General features: G+C 40.3%; 1 long non-coding RNA gene across 1 annotated transcript; it reads left to right on the top strand.

Moving 5' to 3' along the window:
* Window positions 1–1,571: 1,571 nt before the first annotated feature.
* On the top strand, window positions 1,572–6,878 carry LOC308573343. Its single transcript, XR_014002046.1, has 3 exons — window positions 1,572–2,305; window positions 3,286–3,469; window positions 4,775–6,878. It is a non-coding gene; the product is annotated as an uncharacterized lncRNA (long non-coding RNA).

The raw sequence follows: 6,878 nt of genomic DNA, 5'->3' as shown, positions 1-6,878 counted from the left end.
TTGAACACTGTTCCTTGGCAAGGAAATGACTGGACAACTTTTTAAGCTGCAACCTTTCTTGGGATCAGTTCTTTGGCCCTGCAGACAACGTGTGCACTGTTACTTCACTTCAGCTCTGTGGGGCAGAAGATAAGCTTGACGGAGAAATCAGTGGAAGATAGAACTAGGATCTTCATGACAACTTGATTGGGTTATTTCTGAAGCTGCCATTCTGACTTTTTCTAGAAAATGGCTAGCCGCCCTTCTCTGGATCAAAAACCCATCTCCCCAGTCACACAGCTGCTTGTTGAACACCAGGTACCTCTTTGAGAGAAGATAGCTTAAAGCCTTCAGTCCCCTGCATGCTTGAGGATGTTTGCATGGATAGATGGCTTGACACACTCCACTCAGCTTTTATTAATGGGATCACTATGACCTTACTTGGCAAGGAAAACATTTGGTGACTGTAGCTTCCACTTTTGAAAAGCAGCATTGTGGATGAAAAAAAACCCCTCTGGAACCTCCTAGAATAGCTATTCAAGATCACTTGAATTAGGTGGTTTATTATTACATTGTAACACCACATAGGAGGGCTAGGAATGGAGAAAACACAGAATAGAGATCTTTTGAAACAGCTTATTAAAAATTAGAACCAAGCTGGTTCAGGATTTCAGGCTTAGTTCCAATAAAGACTATTGGGTTCAGGTTGGAAAATTGCTGCTTAGCTTCAGTTTAACTTGTGAGTCATCAACATCATACGAATGCCCAAGATTTTGTGACCATTTCCATATGTTAAGTTGGAAGCCAACAACAGAGTAAAACAGCAAAATTCAATCCCGTCTCTGACACTCAAGTCAAAATGTGCAAGTCAAAATCCAGATTGGTCAGCCAAATTCCACAAGTTAGTCACAAGCAGAAGTGTTTCGCATATTATTAGATGAAGCCCACTAGTAATAACTCATATTTAATTTCTTACAACACAAAATAGCAGTCAATATCAGGAGCTGTAAGTTTGACTCATGCCATCCATGGTGAGTCAGGTATATGACTGGTTTTCAAGCCTTTTATCAGACTCTCAATGTGTGCGTTTCTGCGCATGCACATAACAGATTAATCTTTACCAACGAAGTGCCATTCAAAACCTGCAGTGTAATTACAGATGAATTCAACGACAGGAACAAAGTAATAATGGAAGACTTTGGTGTTTAGGTTCTAATGTGGCCCGTGACTCTACTATACGTAGGCCAGGGGCCTTCTTGTGACATCACAGCAGCTAAGCCAATGGCAGGAAGAGGGGCTGCCCTGTCTTCAGAGCACCTCTGTTAAAGTCATCAACAGGTGGGGCAAGCAGAAGTCAAGGCAAAGTTGTAGGAGGTTAAGGGATAAGGAAAGCCACCACGAGAGTAAGGAAAATGAAACAACTTTTACAGCTCACTGAACAGAAGTCCTTTAGGACAGTGGGCTCTAGGTCAGGAATCAGAGACTGCATTTTATAAGGAGGGCCATGGGATTGCAATCCATGGCTGAGCCGGGTTTACCTCAGCATGCGGGTGGCGAAGCTTCGGATTGGCTGCAGGAGCTTCCTGCAGCCAATCTGAAGCCGTGCCAGCGTCGCGGAAGTCAGTCCCAGTGCGGTGAGGCGTCTGCAGCTTCTTTTCAAGGAAATGCCGTGCTGTGCTGGTTTAGTTCAGCACAGGGCCTGACCGAGCGGGCGGCAGGTTCCGCGGGCTGGATTTATGAGCCTGGTGGGCCGTATCCGGGCCCCGGACCGTAGTTTGCCGACCCTGGCTTAGACCAACAGAAAACAGCCTTTGCTGAAGGGTTTCCAAATTCTCACAAGGGGCTTTCTCTGCTTTGTAACAATTGGGAAGAGAAGTAATATTGGGTTAAACCTCATCTGAAAAATGGTTTTTGCAGAAATGGGGACTCAAAGCTGACAACCTTATGGAAAAGTAAGAGACAATACTAATACTACAAACATACTCTGGAAAGCCCATTTCAAGATCTGGCCCCCTTTTTCCACTATTTAATTTCCCCCACCACAATTTAATTTTCCCCATCCCACAGATTTCAAGCTTTCTCATGTTATGTATGTTACATCGCAGGGCATTTGTAAATGTAAAATTATGCAACAATCCCCTCCCTGCCTGTAAAGCCTTGTACCAACTCACTCTATACAGTTTGAGCAAATAAAATATTCTCTTAGCTACCTACAACAAGGTTCAAGTTTGAGTAGTAAATCTATGTGGATAGAAATCTAACAGATGGTGTATGTCTATACTATCTAGTAACTTAGATCCCAAGCTATTTGCCATGCACACACAAGGTAAGTCCCATTGAATTTGCTCCCAGGTAGAAAGGATTGTAGACTTAATTACCGTATTTTTTGCACCATAACACTCACTTTTTTCCTCCTAGAAAGTAAGGGGAAATGTCTGTGCGTGTTATGGAGCGAATGCCTACGGATGACAGGGGGATCTGCTGCAGTCGTGAGCAGAGGATCCATGGTTACAGCCTGCACCAAAAAAATCACGCACCCACTGTTGCCTGGGGCCACAATGGTGCAAAAACATGGTTACAAAGCATGGATCCACATGGATCCTCAGGATTTTTGCATTGGGCCACCCCAAACTCACCGTCAGATCACATGTCTGTGGCTGCAGCATGAACCACAAAAATCATACATCCACTGTTTCGTTTAGAATATTTTTTTTCTTGTTTTCCTCCTCTCAAAACTATGTGCGTGTTATGGTCAGGTGCGTGTTATAGAGCGAAAAATACGGTATTTTCCCTCACTGGCTTGATTCAGGCATCTTAGGATACTTTGGTGGAAGAACAAAACAAAGCTAACAAATGACTAGTAAGTAAATACATAAATAAGGTAATAAAGTAAATAGAGCAAATTAACATTGTTTTAATATAGAGCCTCAATACCATTCTACACCTGACCCCGGTAAGATGTTCCTGGTGTGCTCACACAGGGTGGCCAACTTTTGATATCATGGCTTTACTAATTAGGCCAGGAAAATACTGGCCAACTGGTACCAATAACTACATGGTGAACAGCATGAATATTTGAAGGGGAGATGTACATTTGCAAATAAATATGTAGAGACATATGGCCAAGCACAGCCCCCTGGTATATGGATTTATTTTTCATCCTCCAGTGACCTGGTTGTGCCAGTGTCTGCAGGGTTGTTCACCTCTTGCACTGAATGTGCTTACATGTTGTCTATACATGTGCTGAATTGCTTGTATGAAAGACTGTACTCTTGTTGGTTTTTAAAATGCATTGCTATTTTGCAGATACACCAAAACATATCCATGAGCGAGGGTGCAAGAGCCTTCTGTATTTTACATCAGGATGCTTCAAAATTCAAAATCTAGAACCTTGTGGGCATTTAAGTGTGAATCTTATGATCTGATCTTTCCTGAAAAACTTCCTCAGAGAACACTCAACTTCTTCCAGACCAAGCACACAGATTAAGAGGTACACAGTTCATATCCTTCTCTTGTGATACGGAGACCCCAAACATCAATTAATCTAAATCAAAAATATTTTGCCCACCTCATGGTTTGTGGATATACACAAATAAATTGTCTGCAGAGTATCAGAACATCCAAAAGCTGCTGTTGGCTCAAGTAGCAATTGCCTGGTTTTAATCAATCCATGATGAGGAAGAGGGTGGTATGGATTTAGGAAATTGGACTCTAGGGAGATGTTTAAAGGCCCCAAATATGGAGATTATAAATTAAGCTCAGCAGATGGTACTTTTCCTCCAAGAGGGAGGAAGCAATTTGTAGCCACAAACATTGCCCAAATTTGAGGCTTCAAGTTAAACGGTGGCAACATACACCAATGCTTGCTTTTGAAGGGTGGTGGTTGGGGTGGGGGGAGCTGGGACAATAGAAAGCACAGCTTCAATGCTGCCAAAGAGAGAGAAATTAATATTTTCACAAACAGAAATATAAAGATTTTTTTAAAATCAAAGGAAATTAATTTGCTATTAATCTCGACTATTTGTGCTCTATTATCTGACAATTGTGCAACCAATGAGAGACAGTGTTTTCAAAGTAGCAAAGATGCTGGTGCATATAAAATATTGCCTTATATGGAGTCAGAAAACTGGTCAATTTAGGCCAGAGCTGGTGGTGGATCTGCTAGGCCACACACAATGTCTTACTTCTAGAGATCCTTTTAATTGGGAGATGCCAGGGATTAAACCTGGGGCTGCTCAAGACAGTCCAAATGCATCACTGCATGACAGCTGCAGTCTTTGAGGTTTGCTTCCACCTTCTAACATTTCATTTGGTTTCAGTTATAAAGGATATACCATCAGCATTAGCTTTTGACAGAATGCACAAAAAGTATACCTCATTTCCTAAGAGAAGCTTGCAAACCAACCTGCAGAAGACACTTTGTTAATTCCATTTCTTACAAAGACTCTTTTGATGGCTTTCATATACATATGCTAAGGAAGTGACATGTTTAACACTCTTTTACAGATCTGAGAGTATGAGCTCACATGGTCTTTGCTTTCCTTATAGGCCAGCATATTTCATGCTGCATTTTCTCAGTCACTTGTTAAGTCAGGGCATCTTCAATAAGTGTCCCAAAGGCTATTCAGTAAAGGGCTCCAACGAGTTGGCCTTGCTATTATGAACTTTTGTCTTCATGAACTAGATTTACCTGATTTGTTTTCAGCTAGCAGCTGTCATATACTTCTGCTAGATTAGCACTTGCTCCTATCAGAAGCCAATACATAGAATGAAAACTTCCGTTTTTATTTGACAGCTTTATCCTGTATCCTCAACACTACAGTGTTCCCAGGGCAGCTTATATAGAGATCTTTCCCCTATCCCCCAGGTATCTACAGTACTCATTTTCCCGAGCCTTTTCCGATTTTTCCAATATGTTTTGAAAATTGAGTCCAGCAATTTTGGCCACAGTGCCCTGAAGTTACATTTATATCAACAGGTTGTAGCATGTGAGCCAGAAAGGACTGGATAAATAGTTCAGATATTATCATAGAATCTTGGAGTTGGAAGGGATCCAAGGGTCATCTAGTCTAACCCCCTGCAATGCAGGAATCTCAGCTATAGCATCCATGACAGATAGCCATCCAACCTGTTTAAAAACCTCCAAGGAAGGAGAGTCCACCACCTCTCATTGTTGATATTCATATAGTTTGAAGAGTACCAATATATTTAGTAATATTAAGAAAGTATAAGGCCAGATATAGATGCTATAGCCTGTTAAAAATAAATGTCTGATTATTATTTTTTAAAAAAATTGGATAGTCCCTCACAATAGCCCTGAGATCTACAGGTACAGGGTGGTCTACAAATAGAATTAACTAACAAGAACAGCCAACTTAAATGCCCTTGATACACCTGTACCTTGCACACAAAACAGATAAGAAATTTATGTGTTACTTTTACATTAAATTATGATAAAAACATACTCTCGTTTAGGAAAGGATTACGTTGTATCTCAGGTAGGAGCAATGCAAGAAGCCAGTAAAATTAAAAAGCTGACAGGGAAAGGGACTGGAGAAAATAAAGTACTAATTGGGCATGAAAGGAAAATGTAACAAATTGTGAATGCAAAAGAATGCCAGAAGATTGGGATGAATGTCAGTATTTGGGAGGTGGCTGTGCCTTACAAATTTGCTAACCCAATGTGCTAGGTAAAGAGTGCAAAACTAATAGCAAAACACATGATTCCTGGAAGATGGCGTTGGGAGTTTGAATCATGCGGCTATTGCAATGGAATTCTATCTCAATGTTATTTTGCTCAGTTTTTGTTATTCTGCTCTACAAGGAAATAAAGTTTCACACCTTGGTTATCTCATAAACTTATCTTGAAACTCAATTGCCATCTTGAAGTGCAACAATATCACTATCTTTTACAAATTACCAATGAGCTTACAGCCCAAAATGTCATTACAATGTTCCATCTAAGACCAAACAAGCTTAAGGGCTTCAACTATAGTAATGGGTCCTTTGACCTAGAATTGTGTGGTGGTCCTGGAAACACTCCTCTATTTGATATAAGCAGGGCTATTTATATGATGCAATACTCTTGGCATGCAGAAAATGGTAGACAATGCAGAATTTAGCATCATTTTTAAAGAAAACCTCCTAGTCCTCGTGACTTTTAAGGTATGCTTGAAAATGTAGGGGTAATGCTTGCTAAAATCTTAAAGCAGTATTTCCAAGGGTTCAGAATAGGGCTTCAAGTACCCAGTTTAGTTCAATGTCCACCTCCCATGTCTAGCTAAGTTGGCATAATTATATTTTTTTAAAAAAACCTACAAAGCTATGCAGAATGAACAAGGTTGTGTAACTGATGCAAGTTAAGAGAATTCAGTTTTTCTGGACACAGAATTTGGATTGCCTGAGTACAAAATTTTAATAGCATGGGATACACAAGTCCCTATATATAGGGAGGATAAATTACCCACTGGGTTCTGTCATTCAGACTGTAGTTGCCCTTGGATTTGAGCTCACATTGCAATCAATATGCAGACCCGCATGTTTTTTCTTGAAATTTTTATTCCAAAATCCACCCCATGAAACAAGGTCTCCCTTCAGAGGCTGGTATCTTGTCTTCCCCCTTTCACTTGTCTCTCATTCCTGTGGTAATATGTTTGAGGAAAGATTCTCTAAAACCAATATTGGCAAATGATTAGAAAATGAAAAAATCCCAACTAGCTCCCCTCCCTTTAGCCCCAAATATCCCCCAACCCTAAACATGTCAACCGAGAGAGCGCAAGACTTGGTTTCTTTTACCCTTAATGTTTACATTTAATTTTAAAGCACAACATTGGAGATTGACTCTAAGTTAGCAACAAAAAATATATATTTACAATTTCTTCAAAAAAACAAAAACAAAA

The sequence above is a fragment of the Podarcis bocagei genome (genome assembly GCF_964188305.1).
Source record: "Podarcis bocagei genome assembly, chromosome: 1".
Taxonomy (NCBI): domain Eukaryota; kingdom Metazoa; phylum Chordata; class Lepidosauria; order Squamata; family Lacertidae; genus Podarcis; species Podarcis bocagei.
Note: the sequence above shows the minus strand (reverse complement) of the source record. Positions and strands in the feature narration are given on the sequence as shown.